This window comes from Cibotium barometz, chromosome 7 (genome assembly GCF_041138505.1).
Source record: "Cibotium barometz isolate CiBa-2024 chromosome 7, ASM4113850v1, whole genome shotgun sequence".
NCBI lineage: Eukaryota > Viridiplantae > Streptophyta > Polypodiopsida > Cyatheales > Cibotiaceae > Cibotium > Cibotium barometz.
Genome location: NC_141052.1, coordinates 22,194,620 through 22,216,007, shown reverse-complemented (window position 1 = coordinate 22,216,007; position 21,388 = coordinate 22,194,620). Strand labels below are relative to the sequence as shown.

Sequence of the window (21,388 nt, the reverse complement as noted above, 5' to 3'; positions counted from 1 at the left end):
TGGTTGGCTAACCCATGGGACTGGATGGGGTTAGGCTGGACTGATGGATCTGTAAAATGAGACTCAATTTCTATTGTGGTACGCTACATGAAGTAAATCCCGGATAGTAATTGTTCTATGGAGGATCAACGGCTGTGCCTCTCGATGGGGAAAAAAAGCATTGATCTCTATGATCCAAGTGCAAGTTTCTTCCTTGATCTGACCAAGTGACTTTACGTTCGGTTGGATCAGTTTGGTCAGTAATGACCCTGACTACATTAGAGTAAAATTTTATCCTCAAGGAATCGCCTGTGCTTTTTCGGGCAAGGGAAGTTTTTCTAAGTTCGGTTTTGGAAGAAACGAGGAATTAGTCACCTGTCCGGATCCGTGGGCGAGGCCCCGAGTGTAGGACCCTGCCCCGCGGCGCAAGATGTGCTACTTCCGCTGCTAGCACCCCGAATCCCGTTGTGCAGTGGGGACGGGGATCTTACAGTTGGTATCAGAGCGAATTGGCTAATGAGGATCAACCGAGAAGCCAAATATGTCAAAAACTTATCAAGAAGCACAAAAAGGTTGTAATTGTGTGATAAAATTCATACAATTTGATATTCAAACCGAAATTCGTAAATTAGTAATTGGGTCTTCAGATGGAAGTACTGCAATTGTATGGAATCCCTGACTTACTTGAGGCTTAAACATGATGGTATTTACCTTATAGCTAAGAAACATGACTACCCGTATATACCGAGGGTATAACTGTAGCTCTTTACTTGCAGTATATACGAGTAAATCTAAGACTTGGGAATTACAAGCATTAATGCTATCCAGATGATGAATTCAAATGTGGTTGATTTGATTTTTAAATTCTGGTTGAGAACTGATGAGTTGATTTGGATTCTGATTGAAAAAAAATGATGCTTCTTGAAATTTGGTTGAAATGTAATAAGCTGAGCAAAACCACAATGAGGATGAATGGGACGAGTCCCTGTGAGAATGTTCTTAACTAGAATGACGTTAATGACTTCAGCCAATCACTATGAGATTAGTGGATTGTGCTGGACAATTGCTACTGTTAACTCTTGTCCAGTGGATCAAGTTAAGGGATGATAAATTAAAAACTTGAAAAATTGAAATCCCCATGAAGGACTATTCAGATGGAAAAAATTAGTCTGATGATGGACCGTTACTGTGTTAAAGATATGAATGAGATATTCTGAATGAATTATTAACTAATAATGCGTTCTATATGAGTATCTTTATCCCTTGATTCTGAATGAATTATTAACTAATAATGCGTTCTATATGAGTATCTTTATCCCTTGATTCTGTGGGGAGCCGACCTATTTAAAGAACCTCGGAATCAGTTGAATCAAAATTCGGATTGAATCATAAATAAAGAGACTTAAGAAGAATTTTCGTATTGATAGGAACATGGACCGAGGGCGTCATGGTAGAAATGTTAACCCCCAACTCGATGAAGAAGAGCTCGACCTAGATGTTCGTAAAACTCTTCATAGTTCGTAGCCTGGACCTTTCAAGGGTGAAGGGGAAAACTTGGGCGAGGCTGTGAAGAAGTGGATTGAATCAATGGAAGAATACTTCGATGTCACCGGGTACAATGAGAAGAGAAAAATGGCTCTTGCAAGGCTGAAGATAGTGGAGACAGCTAGAGTGGCATGGAGAAACCACTGCGAGACAAACCATCTCGACCGAAATACCCAAACCTGGACCGATCTCAAGGCTTACCTCAGAAAGGTTTTGTCCCCCAGGCTTTCTTGAAACTAAGATGAATGAGTTCTTGGAACTAAAGCAGGAAAGCCGGACAATTGAAGTGTACCATCAGGCTTTTGCCCTTCTCCTTAAATATTCCCCTCAATTGGATGAAGAGTAGCTGATGGCCAGGTTCATTCGGGGAATGAACGAGCCATTGGATACTTTAGTCAAGAATGCCAAACCTATTTCCATGGCCGAAGCAGTTCGGATGGCGAAGGAATTCGCCAAAGCCTTTGATGTCAAAGTCCAGCCCCAAAGACCTTTCAAAAGGTTTTTATTCCGAGAAGATGATTCCAACCTTTCTCCGCCTAAGAGATATCAAGGTCAAACCCAAGATATGGGAAGTTCCAGAATGGAAGAAATGTCCGTTTCTCGAAACTCAATCTCCTAGATTTCAACTTCAGAAGTTCCACCCTTGAACAAGAGAGTGAAATGCTATAACTGTCAAGGATTTGGACATCGCAGTATCGATTGCCCAACTCCTTTTGGATCGAGGTTTTCAAGGCAGGAAAATCACAGATCAAGATTCCAGACTCCCGCCCCTTCCGTCCAGAGTAATCAGGGTTCTATCTGCCAAAATCAGGGAAATCCTAGAGGTAGACTCTCTATCCAACCTGTAGTTTTTTCAATCCAAAGTAATGCAAGACCTCCACCTTAGAATAGGGGAAGTCAAAGAGAGTTGTTCCCAAATCGTCCGTCCACTTCCAAGGTAGTAACGCTGGAAGTGATTGAAGAAGAAGAAGAAGATGAAAACCAATCAAACATTTCAATGAGGTAATTTTTTCATGTAACCCCTCCACCATGATGAGTTTTCTTGAAATAGATTCCCTTTGCCCTATAATGTGACTTGTCCATCCCTTGGGTGCTCCATATATCGAGGGAACCATACTTTTCCAAGTAACATTGAGCATAAACAACATGTTGGAAATAAGCAACTACGTGAATGATTATAAATACATATAGATTGTAACAACTTGATAATAACAAAAAAATACCATGTAATGGGTGATTGATGTTTCCTTCCCACTATTAATGACTAGTTGAGTAAACTCGATGAGTGTTGTCTTGAATATGCTTCCTCGTTCAACATTGGTAGTATTCAACATCATGATCTATACTATCTTGTCAAAAAACAACCCCAAACCTTTGCTCGCTTATTATTACAAAGACATGCATCCTTGTTTCAATCAATAGTACACTTGCATAACTCTTTCCACAGTTCCCATCTTGCTTTGGAGTTTTTCCCCGACATGTTATGCAAAAAACGCCTAGCCTTTACTCCAATCATTGATACTTGTTGCACCACAACGTGATTATCTCCAGACATCTTTGCATCTTTCACTATTTTGACGTTGTCTCCATGCACCCCTAGCGAGTTGAGTAGATCCTCCACTTTGGAAATGACTTCCATGGATTGAGCAACCCACTTCATAGTAGTGAATGCAAAGTTAATGTGCAATTTGAGCAACTTATCAAATATTCTTATCACATGACATGTAATGTACGTAAGTGATTTTTTTTCACATGGGAATAATGGGATTCCATATAGGATCCTTCGCATCCCTATTTGGCGGTGCTTCCAAGTTGCGTGACATGACTCCATCAATCCATCACAATTCATCTTCCTTCTTACACTTTTGCTTTAATTTCTTGATGCATACATAGAGGGAAAGGAAGTAAAGAGGTAGCACTTGTGTCACAACCAAGCATACATTTGATTGTTTTTAAATCTCCTCATAAATGCCAATCCACTACAAAGGTACCCACACCTGGAACTTCAAGTTGTTCACCATTTATTTGTTGCTTTGATGACCTCAATATTCAACGGACATCTTTGAATCATCCAATCTAGCATTTCATGGTTCGCCTTTGGCACCTCAAAAGATCCTAACTACCAATTGTCTTTTTCCAGATTGAACACTGAAAGAAGGCACCATGTCCTTGTCCTTTGCATGTGCCATTTCCTTATTCATGAGTGTTACAAGTCCGATTCTTTTCAATTTGCATCCTTTGACAATTTGACACTCATCTATCTTCAATACAAAAGAGACCACTCCCATAGCATCTACAATCATGAAGCAACACATGATTAGATATACGTGCTATTTGATTTTTCACCACATGAATAAGAAAGTTTAATTCATACTAACCTTCATGAGAGACTTTATGAAATTTGATCATTGCTTATTTATGTCTCTTTAAATCCATGAAAATTTTGTGAAAGGTATTGTAATCTACTTTGATATCAACATGGAAATACTTAATACTTTTATTCCCTCCACATGAAAATACTCACCGACAAGCGATCTTACCTGTGCATTGTTTGTCTTCTTTGCCAATGCAACTTTATACGGAGGTGGAAGTAAGTGGATTTTGATCCCTCACATGTGAAGAGAATCCTTTGTGATGGCATGGATGGACTCATAGCCTTTGTGTTTTATACCTGCTTCATCTCACAAGCACTTTGAATATCATTTGCACTCAAAATCCCCTCAATGTCCTTCATGATACCTTTTGTCAAAACTTCACTAAATCCCTTGTAATTGGAGTCACAAACAATAGCCAACATGTCCTTCTTCCTAATGCAAGATTTCAAGATTTCAAAAGAATTTGGGTATGTGTTTGTGAATTCCCCACCGTACATCAATCAACAAGTTCCTAAAATATAAATGTTGAAGAAAAGTGTTAGTTGTAGAACTCTTATTAAAACTAGCACCACCGCCTATTACAAGCCTATCAATTTCTAGTAGCTCTCTTTGGCATTCCCTTGCACCAACTAGGATTTTCTTCAAATGATCTAATTTGATTCTAAGATTATTTAATTCTTTCTCTTATTCCTTGATTTGTATCTCCTGGTCTTTATTCGTATTCTCTAAATTTGCACTTATTTTGTTAAATCTTCAATATTTGATTGAAGATGAAAATTTGATGTGTATATATGTTGCATGTGGGTGGTTGCAAGATGAGGGTACTCACTTTCGTTCACTCTCTCTAAAATTGGGACATCCACGAATCTCGAGTGGGGTACCTTGATCGTGATATCGCCATCAATTAAAACACAACATGTGCCTCCCAAGACTAAAGCGACATATCTCGAACAAGATACTAACTAATGCCATGCTAGCAGGTCCGGGTTTCCAGTCATCATCCATGTCACCAGTACAAGTCACCGCCACCACACTATCTCGATCGAGATATTCCTGCCACTTGGATCCACATCAATGCCATGGTGTATCCCCCTAGACACATCCCTCAAATGTACATTCATCAGTATATTTGACTAGCCCATCTCCACAGTCCACATATCTCGAAAGAGATATTGAAATAAAATCTCGACCATTGAAATATCTCGTTTGAGGTATAGAGATGCAATCTCATCCATCCACATACCTCGTTCGAGGTATAGAGATGCAATCTCATCCGTCCACATACCTCGTTCGAGGTATAGAGATGAAATCAAGACCGTTTAAAAACCTCAAACGATGTTCGTCTACAAAATCTGAGCCATCCATTCACGCACAGTTGAAGATGCGATCCCAACCGTTTAAATATCTCGATCGAGGTATTAAATGAATCTCGACCATCAAACATACCTCGATCGTGGTAATGACTTAAAATCTAAGCCGTCCATGTACCTCAAACAAGGTACTGAGTTCAAATCTCAGCCCCATCGATCCTTCACCAACCCTTAAATTAAGTGCGTATCTTGGCCGTTTGTCTCACTAACCCTAAAATTCAGAGTGTACATCTTGCAAACCCTAAAGTGCATGATGCCACCAACCTCATTCGAGGTTATAAAACCGGAAAAGTTTTTTTCTTTGCCTCATTGTCAGAAGTTGTTTTAACTCTCCTTACTTTCTTGATTTGGATGAGCATTAGTGGGCCCATTAGCATTGTTTTATAGCTTCATTAGTGCTACTTAGCACTAAGCATTGGACCTTTCACATTAGACCTTTGTGTTAGGCTTAGGTTTTAGCATGGAATCACGCGAGGAGGGCCACGAGGATGGCCGCTCGTCTATTGTGGACCTCATCGCAGAGATAGACCGTCGTGGCAGACTTGGAGTGTAAGATCCCCATCCCCACCGCGCAACGGATTCGGGGTGCTAGCAGCGGAAGTAGCACATATTGCATGGGGCAGGGTCCCACACTCGGGGCCTCGCCCACGGATATCCGGACAGGTGACTAATTCCTCGGTTCTTCCAAAACCGAACTCGAAAAAACTTCCCTTGCCCGGAAAGCACAGGTGATTCCACCAGGATAAAATTTTACTATAACGTAGTCAAGGTCATTACTGACCAAACTGATCCGACCGAACCTAAAGTCACTTGGTCAGATCAAGGAAGAAACTTGCACTTGGATCATAGAGATCAAACGTACCATAGCAGAATTGAGTCTCGGATTTAGGGATCCAGCCTAACCCCATCCAGTCCCATGGGTTAGCCAACCACCCAACCACTGTAGTGATGGGATCCAATTTAGAATTTGGTTAGGTTTTGTCCCGGGTACCAGGGAAAAGAGTTTCCAGGCCCCCTAGCCGGATATTCAGGCAAATTTAACATTAGTTATGCCACTTACACACCCAATATAAAATTGCCTTTTTCACAGATTCAGCCATCTTTAAAACAATCATTTAGTGAAACCATAGTATCACTGATCACAATCCTCCAAAATATCCAGTTGAATCTTAATTTCCAATCATTCCTTCATCGGAGTATCTATGGCATCATTGGCAACCAGAATGCTCACCACCTATCCACTTAGGGGCCTTTTCAATAGTTTCTAGCTCATAGTGCCCGGCAATATAATCACTTATAAAAATCAAGATGGAATCTCCATTGAAGATCAGCAAGATCAACCAACACATCCATATAAAAGAGCCATGGACTCATCCGTTGAGGACCAGCAAGGTCAATCAACCAGATCCATGCCCGATTTCAGAAAACAACTCTTACTCCTTGTTCCAATATCTTCCACGACGCACGTGTGGGTATCTTCGGCGACCCAGAGCTCGAGCACCGTATAGTCATCACCCTCTAGGATCCTTCGCAGGTCACCTAGCGCTTCACTCATAGGCCGCTTTCTTGGTCCCTCATCCACCGTGCCGGAAGCTCACCATTTAAATCAAACCAGTCAAGACCTCGGCCGACCATGCTACGCGAGACGTCCTCCGTTGACTCTCTGTCAACTATTGCAACGTTATCAGTTAGGTCTCCATGACCTTAATCACAAGACGGTCAAATGCTTCCCCAACATTCTTGACATAAAACAGTAATTTACAAACAGGTCACAAATACAGTTTCTATAATGAACTCTCGTCTTTCCACATTATCCCTCATCAGTCCACATTACTTACTCAACATTCCATTCATATGTGTACTCATTCTCATCCAATCACTTCATTTTCCATCTCATCACATCAGATTCATTCACATCACATATCATTTATTCACATCCCAATTCACATGTCATCACATCTCATCCATTCACTCATATCGATGTCACATCATTTCACATACACATTCGCATTCATTATTCCACATACACATCCACATTCGTACATCCACATCCATACATCCACTTCCACATCCGCATTCATACATACATATCCATATCCACATCCATACATCCACATCCACATCCACATCCATACATCCATTTTCACATCCACATCCACATCCATACATCCATTTTCACATCCACTTTCATACATCCATATCCACATCCACATCCACATCCCGATTCACATTCATACGTCCACATCCACATTCTCATTCATACATCCACATCCACATCTACATTCATACATCCACACATCCGTTTCCACATCCACATCCACATCCATACATCCATTTTCACATCCACATCCACATCATCCATTCATCCATCTACATCAACCCACATCATTCACACATCAAACCACATCATCCATACATCAATCTACATTAATCTACATCCTTCACACATCAAACCACATCATCCATACATCTATCTACATTAATCTACATCATTCACACATCAAACCACATCATCCATACATCAATCTACATTAATCTACATTATTCACACATCAAACCTCATCATCCATTCACATCGGGCCGTCATTCATTCACATCCCTTATCATTCATTCATATCACGATTCACATGCCATCACATTCTTTCACATCCTATACCATTCATTCACATCCTAATTCACAGGACATCACATCCATTCATCCATTTTCATTTATCTGATTCATATCACTTCCATCCATTTACATCCATCTGATTCCTATCACATCTCATCACATCTATTTATAGAATGTAAGAGCATTCTAATTTTTTTGATATAAAGATTCTTTACGCATCTAATTAAGCATAAATTCAATTTTAAGGAAAATAACACTTTCGAATTAAAAATAAACCTTTTATGCGTTTTATTATGCATAAATTCCATTTTAATGAGAATAACACTACTAAAATAAAAATAAATCTTTTGTGCATCTATCTATGCATAAATTCAATTTCAATGAAAATAATACTTTCGAAATAAAAATAAATCTTTTATGCATTTTATTATGCATAAATTTCATTTTAATGAGAATAACACTTTCAAAATAAAAATAAATCTTTTATGCATCTATCTATGCATAAATTCAATTTCAATGAAAATAATACTTTTGAAATAAAAATAAATCTTTTATGCATTTTACTATGCATAAATTCCATTTTAATGAGAATAACACTTTCAAAATAAAAATAAATCTTTTATGCATCTATCTATGCATAAATTCAATTTCAATGAAAATAATGCTTTCGAAATAAAAATAAATCTTTTATGCATCTTTCTATATATAAAATAAAAATTGATGAAAATAACTCTTTTGAATTAAAAATAAAATTCTTTATGCACTTTTTCATGCATAAAATCAAAATTGATGAAAATCACTCTTTTGAATTAAAAATAAAATTCTTTATGCATCTATTTAGGCATAAAATCAAAATTGATGAAAATAACTCTTTTGAATTAAAAATAAAATTCTTTATTTATGCATAAAATCAAAATTGATGAAAATCACTCTTTTGAATTAAAAATAAAATTCTTTATGCATAGATGATGGTTCTGCTGTGTGTGTTGTTTGAAAGGAAGTATGTTGCTGAGGAAGACCATGATCATCTATATCTTTTTAGGAAGCCTATGAATAGTGAAGGTGACAGGTATCTGTGGGCCTGTTGGCTATGGTTTAAGGTGTTATGGGATTATGAGCTCTCTTGCTCATGGTTTTTTATTGTGATGATGTTTATATAAATGTGGTGTCCCTTGAAGTTCAACCACTTACTCTCACAGCCAGAAGCCCCGCGCTTTCCTGGCTAGACTGCACACATCACGACAACGTACCATTACTAATTATAGATTTTGGGTTTACATAGATAGGGACATCTTGCAATAGCACGACGTAGAGAGAGGATGAGGGCTATATCAGCTTATGGGACTCGTGAGCTCCCGAGTACACCGGCACCAGCTCATGAGCTTGCCTTTGAGGCAAACCTCCCCGCAAATATTCGACGACCCCCACAGCCGGCACAGCCGCCTCGACGTGCACAGCAGCCTCGACACGCACGTCGACCAGCAGTCAGAGATGACGATTTTGATTGGGTTGCTGTTGATAGTGACTAAACTCAGACTAGCTGGGTTAGCTCACTTACATTGCACTTAGATTTATGGGCAGTGACTAACCTCAGAATAGTTAGGAAAGCTCATTTTCATTATGCCTTGATCTTTTGAGATAGTGGCTATAAACCCAGAGTAGCTGCGTTAGCTCACCTTTTGATGTACTTATTTGATGTTTATATCATTATGAGTTTTTTCATTATTGAGTATCATTACATTTAAGTTGATCTTCTTGGTTTTTTTATTTTTTTAACCCTGGCTATCATATTATTTGTTGAAAATCCCCATGCCATCCACCCAAACATGCTCCGATGGGCACCAAACTTTGCAAGCATGTGGGGGGGACCCACCCCCACATGCTTACAATGTTTGGTCATGATTGGAGCATGTTTGGGTTAGTAATTAGCGCTCAGTGTAGATTTTTCAAGTCTCTTGGTGCTTAAGAGGCCATGGAAAATCCGGGTCTTCCCCATACCATCGTACCCAAACATGCTCAAATGGGGACCAAACTTTGCAAGCATGTGTGGGGGGGGCACCCCCACATGCTTGCAAAGTTTGGTCATGATCAAAGCATGTTTGGGTTAGTAATTACCACCTAGAGTGCGGATTTTTCAAGTCTCTTGGTAATTAAGAGGCCATGGAAAATCCGAGCCTTCCCCATACCATCGTACCCAAACATGCTCCGATGGGGACCAAACTTTGCAAGCATGTGGGTGAGGCCCACTCCCACATGCTTATAGAGTTTGGGTTAGTAATTAGGTTAGCGCTCAGTGTAGATTCTACAAGTCTCTTGGTGCTTAAGAGGCCATGGAAAAATTAGTAATTAGCGCCCCCAGTGCGGATTTTTCAAGTCTCTTGGTGCTTAATAGGCCATGCAAAATCCGGGCCTTCTCCCTACCATCGTACTACCCAAACGTGCTCCGATGGGGACCAAACTTTGCAAGCATGTGGGGAGGACCCACGCCCACATGCTTGTAAAGTTTGGTCACAATCGAAGCATGTTTGGATTAGTAATTAGTGCCCAGTTGTGGATTTTTGGTCACAATCGAAGCATGTTTGGATTAGTAATTAGTGCCCAGTTGTGGATTTTTCAAGTCTCTTGGTGCTTAAGAGGCCATGAAAAATCCGGGCCTTCCCCATACCATCGTAACCAAACATACTCCGATGGACACTAGACTTTGCAAGCATATGGGGAGGACCACCTCCACATGCTAACAAAGTTTGGTCACAATCAGAGCATGTTTGGATTAGTAGTTAATGCCCAATGCGGATTTTTCAAGTCTCGGTGCTTAAGAGGCCATGGAAAATCCGGGCCTTCCCCATAGGATCGTACTCAAACATGCTCCGATGGGGACCAAACTTTGCAAGCATGTGGGTAGGGCCCACCCCCACATGCTTGCAAATTTTTGTCATGATCGAAGTATATTTGGGTTAGTAATTAATTAGCACCCACCAGTGTGGATTTTTCAAGTCTCTTGGTGCTTATGTGAAATAGGCGCCTCCTTCATGAGGGGAATTCCCCCATACTGAGGTGTCAAAATTGCATCATTTCATCTAAATATCTCTCTTTTTTAACTATTAACCTTGTCCTTAGTCAACTCTTCATCTTATGTGAGTATTTACTCATTTTTGGGGGATTTTTCTTTTATTCTTCTATTTATCTCCTCCCTACATTTGGATGAATCTTATTGGTCCATAAGAACTTTAATTTAAAATTTTGAAAAAATCTTGACCCCCAGGATAATGCCTTTTGAACAGATTATACTTAATTTCTAATGCACCTTTTGAAAATCTTTTTGGACTTCTGTTTCGGGGGAACTTATTTTAATAAGAAGAGATATTTTTCCATCCAAAAATATTTAAAAACTGAAGAAGATTTTCTCTCTCTAGGCCAAAACTGGTAGAAACAAGATCTTTTATATTTTTGAAGAGGGATTTCACTACAGGGGAAGATACTGGACATCCTGAGAGGCTGGGGAGGAATCTTACATGTTTGGAGAAACTCTTTTGTTCTCGTGCCAGAATGATGTCACTCTAACAGTGAATTCCACAGTTAGGCTATCTTTCCTTTTCTTGCGTTCTATTGAAGCCCACAAACTTTTCGATTCTGGATCATCCTGCATTACTTTTTCTCTACGTCCAACCGCTGGAGCAACGTTGGACCTTCTGATTGACAACATCTTCGACGTTGTGCATCCAAGCCGTTTCTTTGTTTCAGGGGATACCAACATAGCTAATGTCGCCCTCTTTGCAGCTAGTTGATCTAACCTGTGCACCCCTTTCACTTTCTGTAGGCCATCTCTCAGGTTAGAAAGTAGTGTCTCTTGTGCTACGTGCATCTCCTGAGGTGTTGGCAGGGTTGTCACTCTATGATTTTTAGGGTGCAAGGTAAAGCTTCTAATGACATGAGACTTGTACTCATCTGAATGGCTTGATGTTGTTGTCGTGAATTCTCCCACCAATCGATTGGCCCCACAGCTCATGTTCTTTGCTCCGATGGCAATGTTCGAATGCGTCCATCTGCATCCACTTCCTGATGCTGCTCCATAAGGAGTCTTATGTATTCTCATTGTTTCTCCCTCCGCATACATTGCAAAAGTGTCTTGCATTGCTGTGAGATTCCTCCCTCCAGCTTTTTGAGGTGTGCAGGTGTAAGAATCTCCCCTTCTAATCTTATAATTGTTCCCCTCTCTGAAATAAAAAAAGGATTCTGTTTTACCCTGTTTTGACCTAGAGAGAGAAAATGTCTAGAGAGAGAGTCCAAATTTGAGATATTTTTGGATATTAAAATCCTCCTAGTGTCTAAAATGAATTCCCTGAAATAGAGATTCAAAAAGAACTTCCCATTCCAATGTGCAATTGGAATTAATTGGAAATGGGTATAAAGGACCATAGCCTAAGGGTCTAGATTTTCAGAAATTTTTGGATTAAGGTCCAATTAAAGTTCCTATGGGCCAATAGGATCAATCCATGTGTGGGGAGGAGATAAATCCAATTTGTAAAAGAAAAATACCCAAAAATGAGTAAATGCCCACATAAGATGAAGAGTTGACTATGTACAAGGTTTATTAGTAAAAAACTATGAGTATTACTTAAAAAATGAGATATTTTGGATATAATTATTCCATTTTGACACATGTAAGGAAGGGGAGTCCCTTCAAGGAGACTCCTACTTCACATGCTTGAATGAGTTTTAAACTCAAAATTAAGGTGATATTTTTATTTCTCCTCTCCTAGATCAAACCGAATAAAAAAGTAAGCAAACTGGGTCCAAATCTAGTCCAAATTCAACCAAACTGAAATCTATTATGGCTTTATGCATTGTGTGAGTAGGGAGATGGCTTCCCTCTATGGTTAGGGTTTGCAATATACATTAGGGCTTGCTCCTGTGTGTGTGTCTCCTCTCCCTCTACCTATTTTTCAACATGGTATGAGAGCCTTGTGCTGTCTATTAGGGTTTATGAGTGAGTGAGAGAAGAGGGAGAAGAAGCTGTGAAGCTTGCCGTTGAAGCTGTGAAGCTTGGAGCACATCGATTTCTATCAGATCTGAGAGCTTGGCCTACCGGGTAAGGTCTACTAAACATCCTTAAGCGGATTGCAGGTGATTCAGACAGAAACAAAGCAAATTAGGGTTGCCCAAAGCAAAGGAAAAATTTTGGTTTTTGGAAGCTTTCCATTAAAGCTTGGAAGCAGTGATGTATGGTGAATATAGATGCAAATCTGGCAAACAAACATGTATGTGACAAGGAAGAATGTATTGGCAACTCATGTGCAAGCCCTACATTGATTTTGGAGCAATTTTGATGCATTTGAATGTGTGAAATTTACTGGTTTTTGAGCTCTCACAAAATAGAGAAAAAGAGGTCAAATTTTGATGAATTTGGAGCAAGTTTTTGGCAAAAATCAGAGCATTGATGGATTGCACACATGCCTAGGTGCGTTGGGTACTTAATTACATCATCAATTAGCAACATAAACACTCCTAAATCCCTCTATAGGCTGGAAAGAGAAACAGAGTACTTTTTTAATTTTTTGATAAGTGGAGGACTCAAATTCACTGATGTGATTGGTTAACTTCATAATTGACTTAGAAATTAGTTGCTACATACACTTGAGAAGGAGGCTATATGATTGGATTGATCAATTATGCCTAATGGAGCTGGAAATGAGCTGATTAAACAGGCTGTCTACTGGTTGTAGTGAAACAGAGTGTGATTAATCGACTAATTACTCACTCGTCTTAAACAATTGGTCTAATTTCTTTTACATGGAGTTAGTGGACATCATAGCCAAGCTAATGAATACCTGGTTGCTCAATTTGGACAAGGATTGAAGAAATTAGAGCAAATCTACTACTGGTTTTTCTGGTTTTTCTCAAAACAGAGAAGGGGGTTTGACAAAATTGATATGTACGCATGTTGGATGGTGTTGATATTCAACATTGAGGTTGTTTAGGTGTCAATGCAAGTTATGCACACTTGATTGCACCACTACATTGCAATTTGGAGCCTTGAAAAGTGCATCAAAACAGGGTATCTTGGACTGTGTGAGCCAGTTCATTTTGGATGCATACAGGTTGATTTTCTACATCAAAATTGAAGTTTGTTGACTACTTTGGAGTATCTGAAACACTCATTGGAGTGTGGTTGAGCTGAGGAAGGCTCGTTTACAAATGTGGACGTGTGCGGAAGGTGTATTGCATTGAGAAAATATGTCGGATAATCCAGTACAAATTGTGGGTGAAAAGCTGGATAGGAAGAACTTCCAAGCATGGAAGTACAGGATCAAAACTTTTTTGAAAGGAAAAGGTTTTTAGAATCTCATTACAGGTGCAGAGCCAGAGCCGAAACTACCCCAACAACCTACAGAGCAGCAGGTTATAGCTCATAAGCAATGGTTAGAAAGAGCATACAAAGTGTTGCATTATCTGTCTATATGTATTTTGGATGCTATTCTCATACATACATGATGCTAAGAATCCCAAGGATGCATGGGATACATTGGTAAAGCTGTTTGACACGAGTGCTCGCAAGTCTCAATTGCGACAGATACATAATGTGAAGCGGAATAGAAGGAGCATCCATGATTATGTACAAGAGATAAAGAAGTATGCAGATGCATTGGCAACAATCAATTCCCCCATGCTGCCTGCTGATGATATTACCTTGTGTGGTCTTGGCAAGGAGTATAAGTCATTTGATACATCCATCTCGGTTTAGAGTACAGGTTTACCAGACTTTGATGAGTTGGTTTCACTCTTGCTTGTTGAGGAAATCAAACTCAGTGACTCCTTTCAGGATGCATCTACTAGGCATGATGATAATGCCAAAAATCAGGCTTTCTATCGCAAAGAGGTTTTAGAGGCAGGGGGAGATTTACATCACATGGCTGTGGTAATGGTCGTGGATGGCAGGACAGGTCATCACAACAAAATTTTCAGCCTTCATATGGTGCTAGAGGTGGTCGTGGATATACACCTCAGAGAGGCAGAGGTAATCCTCGTGGTAGAGGACGTTAGCAAGGCCAACAAACATCTATGCAAGATGTGGAATGCCATTATTGTGGAAAATTTGGTCATCTGGCACCACATGATTGTTTTCGCAAACAGAATGATTTGAGAGGGGGTAGAGCACAACATCGTGGACATTATGCACAACATGGTGGTGGAAATTATGCATCAAGCAGTAATGATGGCAGCACAAATCACTTGTTTGCCATGAAACATGTTGTGGGATCTATGATGACAAATGCTAAAAATGATGACACTTGGTATATGGACTCTGGAGCATCAAACCATATGACTTGTCATGGTGAATGGTTTGAGCATATGAAGCCTATGGATGTGCAAGGCTATGTGGAAACAGGAGATGATACCCAGCATGCCATTACACATGTTGGAAGTGTACCATTGGTTATGCACAATGGTGAAACAAAGTCTATGTCAGATGTATTGTATGTGCCTTCTATCACAAAAAGTTTGTCTATGATGTCAGATGTATTGTATGTGCCTCAGTTGGTCAAATGGTGGAACAGGGATTACAGGTTCATTTCAACGAGCATGGTTGCTTCATTGAGGATTTCAAAAATGGATGTAGAGTCATTGCTAAAGGAAAGAAAGAAGGCAGGTTGTTTAAGCTGGATGCTGAAATTCCTGAGTTAAAATTAGCCATGTTCTCTGAAAGCCAAAATGTGGTACAGGACATTGATATGTGGCATAAGAGGATTGGACATGTGAATATACAAAGGTTGAAGAACATGCAGGCAAGAGGCATTGTTAGTGGGCTGCCTAGATTCAAGTATGATGGGAATATGCATGTTTGTGAAGCCTGTCAGTTTGGAAAAGCAGGCAAGGTTGCGGTTTCCTAGAGAAGGCAACATGAGTAGCAGGCCACTTGAGATAGTACATAGCGATGTATGGGGTCCTGCACAAAACCCATCTATTAAAGGCAGTTTATATGACATTCATTGATGATTTCAGCAGAATGACATGGATATACTTTCTCAGAGAGAAAAGTGAAGTGTTGGGAAAGTTTATGGATTTCAAAGCTTTTGCAGAGAAGCAATATGGTTCATGGATAAAGTGTTTGAGGACAGATGGAGGTGGTGAATACACCTCACATGCTTTTGAGCATTTCTTGAGAAAGCATGGTATAAGAAGACAATTGACTTGCAGGTATACACCACAGCAAAATGGTGTTGTTGAGAGAAAGAATAGAGTCATTTGTGAAGTGGCCAGGGTGATGCTTAATGAAAAGAGCATGCCAGATTATTATTGGGCAGAAGCATGTGCTACTGCAGTGTATATATTGAATAAGACACCTACAGCAGCCATTCATGGAAGTACGCCAGAGATGCGGCTTACAGGTTTTAGGCCGCCAGACATTGGACACCTCAAAGTTTTTGGATGCATAGCTTATGTACATGTGCCTGATGAGAGAAGGAGGAAGTTGGATCCTAAGGGCAAAGAAGTGTGTATTTGTTGGTTATGCACAGGATCAAAAGGCATATAAATGTTACAATCCACAAACTAGGCAAGTGGTTATCTCACGAGATGTGGTGTTTGATGAGCTTGCTATTCAAAGGATGAGGGTGTCATTGATTCACTTGATGCTGATGTGCATGTGAAATTGCCACAAGCAAGTTTTAGTTCTATTTCTATGTCTGGGCCAACAGAGGCTGAGAGTAGCACTGTACGGATGCTTGAGGCATGAGAGTGTGAGCACTGGGAGTAGCGCTATGGATAAAGGCAAAAAGAAGGTTGAAGGAATTGGAATTACAGGTTATGATTCATCAAGTTCAGAGAGTTTGGATGAGGAACTTGGCATACCTATCCAGTTGACAAGTTGACATATCGTGATTTTGCTATGCATTACGCATATATGACTTCTTTGGTGAAGCATGTGGAACCTACATGCTATACAAAAGCTATTGGAAAGCATGTATGGGAGAAAGCAATGGACGTTGAGATGGACGCATTGGTTCATAATGACACATGGGATTTGGTTGCATTACCACAGGACAAAAATATTATTGGTTGTAAATGGGTTTACACAGTGAAATGCAAGTCTGCTGATGGTTCCATTGAGCGACATAAAGCAAGATTGGTAGCTAAGGGTTATGCACAAACCCAAGGCTTGGACTATGATGAAACATTTAGTCCAGTGGCAAAGATGGGAACAGTAAGAGCAGTCATTGCTATGACTGCAGCAAATGGTTGGGAAATGCATCAAATGGATGTGAAAAATGCATTTCTAAATGGTGATCTAGAAGAAGAGGTTTATATGGCATAGCCAGAAGGGTATGTACACCCAAGATATCCCACTTATGTATGCAGATTGAAGAAGGCTTTATATGGTTTAAAGCAAGCACCTCATGCTTGGAGTGATAAGATGAGCAGATATCTTATCTCCCTTGGATTTCAAGTTTTTACTGCAGATTTTTCACTCTATGTGAAGAAAACAGATCATGGGATTGTCTTACTTGTCATCTATGTGGATGACTTGATTATCACAGGTGATCATGGTACAGATGTGATGCATGTCATGAGTGGGCAGTTTGACATGAAAGACTTGGGTGAGTTGAGATACTTTCTTGGAATTGAAGTGATCAAAGACCATGCAGGTACATGGTTAGTGCAACACCAATATGCATTGTATATGTTGGCAAAATATGGCATGACAAGGTGTAAGCCTATGAGTACACCTTTGGAGCAGAATGTGAAGTTGCGGGCTGATTTTGGTGAGGAGTTGGATGATCCATCTATGTACAGAAAGATGGTTGGTAGTCTCATTTACATGACTATCACACGCCCGGATTTAAGTTATGCTGTGGGGCTAGTAAGCCAGTTTATGCAGAGTCCCAGAAAACCTCATTTGGATGCAGTGAGACACATTATGCGATATGTAAAGACCACTGCACATTATGGTCTACTTTATGACAGTGGTGGTAAAGGCTTGGATATACATGGCTACACAGATACTAATTGGGCAGGTAGCTCATATGATAGGAGGTCTACTAAGTGGTTATGCCTTTACACTTGGAAGTGTTGTGGTGAGTTGGAGTAGCCAAGAAGCAACCTATTGTTGCTTTATCTAGTACTATAGAGGCTGAATACAGGGGTGTAGCCATTGCTACATGTGAAGGAGTTTGGTTAAAGAATCTCTTGGCTAATTTGGGTGAGTCTATTATCTTGATGGCAAAGTTGTCATTCATTGTGACAACATGAGAAGCATACAGTTGGCCAAGAATCTAGTGTTTCATGCGCGGACCAACACATAGAGGTCCATTATCACTTTGTCAGAGAGAAGGTGCTGGATGGTACAGTTGATCTACAGTATGTGAAGAATGATGGAGCAGGTGGCTAACATCTTTACAAAGCCACTTAGCAGGGAGAAGTTTGAGTACTTCCGTACTATGTTGGATGGGATGAGCTTGAGGGGGAGTTTTGAGAGCTTTGATATCCCAAGTTCATCTACATCTTCATCTATGGCAGTACATCATGAGCTTGAGAGGGGCTGTTGAGATTCAAGCTCGATGTCAATGTGTGCCAGCTATGCTATGTGCTGGCATGTTAGGTAGCAGCATGTGTGAGACATAAATGACCGCGTCCAGCTGGTCATAGTGTGTGGATATTAGCTAGGGTTAGATGTGTGTGGACACAACTCATAGTGTGTCTTGTGTATTATGGATTATGGCTTTATGCATTTGTGAGTACGGAGATGGCTTCCCTCTATGGTTAGGGTTTGCAATATACATTAGGGCTTGCTCCTGTGTGTGTGTCTCCTCTCCCTATACCTATTTTTCAACAAATAGAACCTGAGCCCTTTGTAAAAAATAGGAGAATTTTACTATACCAGAACTATGCTGAAATAATGATAATTTTTACTATTCCCTAAAATTCTCTCCAAATTGAAGAAATTGGAGCTTCCCTCTTTCTTCAATCTCCATTGGTGGCTCCATCAGCATACTAAACCAATTGATTGGTTGGGGGCCTCTACCGTGAACAAAGAATCAAGCAATTTGTAAGGTAAATAGTGAATTTTGATCTTTTTTATAATTTCTCAATGTTTCTCTCTTCTCAACCCCTCTCAAGCTTGAGAAGCTTAATTGGAATGGTTTTTGAATGCTATTGAAGTTAATTGATAAATGGTAGTAAAGAATCACATAAATTTCCATTTATGCTTAATTCTAATGGTTTTTATGTAAATTCTCTCTCTCACTCAAGAAATGGTCATTCTCATGACCTATTCTCAATCCAAATGAAGCTTTTCATAAAGCTTTTCCTTAATCCAAGATTAATCTATGCTTGAGGCCAAATTAATGGCTTTTTCCTATGCTTTTAGTTTATGTATTTCATGAATATTGATAATTCAATCCATTATGGGTTAATGATCCAATTAGGGATCATTCTAATCATTCCCTTAATATTTAGCTTTATCCTTTAAAATAATTGAGATTTATGAGTCATAGCAGCGGAGCTATGGTAAAAATTTTTGTAAAAATTACACATAAAATAATTTCATTCAAAGCATGAAAAGAGGACTTCCTACCATATTCTAGGAATTATCATCCTAGATTAATTGAAAGAATTTTATTGTAATCATGGAGAAATTGATTTTTATGTTATGCATAAGTGATGAATTAAGAAAAAGAGGATTTCTAGTAATTAAATTTTATGTTAAAAAGAGTAATTCCCATCGTATGAGTATTCTTAAAGGGTTATTTTCATTCTAGCATAGAAAAATGTATACTAGAAATATTTTATTATAAAAGTGTGATTTTCATCATAAATGATTTTATGTATAAATTAGATGCATAAAAGAAATTCTTTTATATTAAAAGAATGATTTTCATCATAAATGATTTGTATGCATAAACATATGCATACAAGATTTTTTTATATGAAAAGTGAGATTTTCATCATAAATGGATTTTATGCATAAATTAGATGAAGAAATTCTTTTATATTAAAAGAATGATTTTCATCATAAATGATTTGTATGCATAAACATATGCATAAAAGGTTTTTTTATATTAAAAGTAAGATTTTCATCTAAATTGATTTTATGCATAAATTAGATGCATAAAAGAAATTCTTTTATATTAAAAGAATGATTTTCATCATAAATGATTTGTATGCATAAAAGATTTTTTGTATTAAAAGTGAGATTTTTATCATAAATGGATTTATGCATAAATTAGATGCATAAGAGAAATTCTTTTATTCTAAAAGTGTAATTCCTACTAAATTGGATTTATGCATGGAAAGATGCATAACGAAATTATACCCAAAAGTGTTATTCTCATCAATTTTGATTTTATGCATAGAAAGATGCATAAAGAATTTTATTTTTAATTCAAAAGAGTTATTCTTATCAATTGTGATCTTATGCATAGATAGATGCATAAAAGATTTATTTTTATTCTAAAAGTGTTAATTTCTTTAAGATGAAAATTTATGCATAGAAAGATGTATAAAAGATTTATTTTTATTTCGAAAGTATTATTCTCATTAAAATGGAATTTATGCATAGTAAAATGCATAAAAGAATTATTATAAAAGTGTTATTCCTACTAAAGTTGTCTTTATGCCTAATAAGAGGTGTATGAGATGTGATAGGATGTGATAAGAGGCGTATGAGATGTGATAGGATGTGATAAGATGCGTATGAGACGTGATAGGATGTGATAAGAGGGGTATGAGATGTGATAGGATGTGATAAGATGCGTATGGGATGAGTTAGGATGTGATAAGATGTGTATGGGATGAGGTAAGAAGTGTATCTGATGGGATAAGATGCATATGGGTTAAGGTAGGGCGAGAATGAATGTGATGTAAAAGAATAGATGTGAAGGCGTATGTGGATATATGAATGGGAATGTAGAAATAAATGTATGGATATGGTTGTGGATATAGATGTATGAATGTAAATGTGGATTTGGATGTGCGAATGAGGATGTGGATGTGGATGTGGATGTATGAATATGAATGTGGATATGGATGTGTATGAATGTATGGAAGTGGATGAATGAATGCCGATGTGGATGTGTATGAATGTATGGAAGTGGATGAATGAATGCCGATGTGGATGTGTATGTATGGATGTGGATATAGATGTGGATGTATGAATGTAGATGTGGATGTGGATGTGGATGTATGAATGTGGATGTGGATGTAAGAATGTAGATGTAGATGAGGATGTGGATGTAGATGTGTGAATATGAATGTGGAATTGGATGTGCGAATGTGAATGTAGATATGGATGTGGATGTGGATGTATGGATGTGGATGTGGATGTATGAATGTGGATGTGAAAATGGATGTATGGATGTAGATAGGGATGTGGATGTATGGATGTGGATGTATGAATGTGGGTGTGGATGTGGAAGTATGAATGTGAATGTGGAAGTATGAATGTGAATGTGAAAATGGATGTATGGATGTAAAAGTGAATGTGGATGTGTATGTGGAATAATGAATGCGAA

General features: G+C 38.7%; 1 long non-coding RNA gene across 8 annotated transcripts in view; it reads right to left on the bottom strand.

The window, feature by feature from the left end:
- Positions 1–3,366: 3,366 nt before the first annotated feature.
- The window catches only part of LOC147636786 (uncharacterized), a 101,025-nt gene continuing 83,003 nt past the window's right edge, over positions 3,367–21,388 (bottom strand). Inside the window, exons 1-2 of one of the 8 annotated variants that reach the window (XR_015266224.1) lie at positions 4,049–6,151; positions 3,367–3,817 (exon numbers count right to left, since the gene is read on the bottom strand). This is a non-coding gene — a long non-coding RNA (uncharacterized LOC147636786). Of the gene's footprint in view, positions 3,818–4,048; positions 6,152–21,388 lie in introns of those variants that run through there. The other 7 variants (XR_015266225.1, XR_015266217.1, XR_015266222.1 and 4 more) reach the window with 7 other exon arrangements.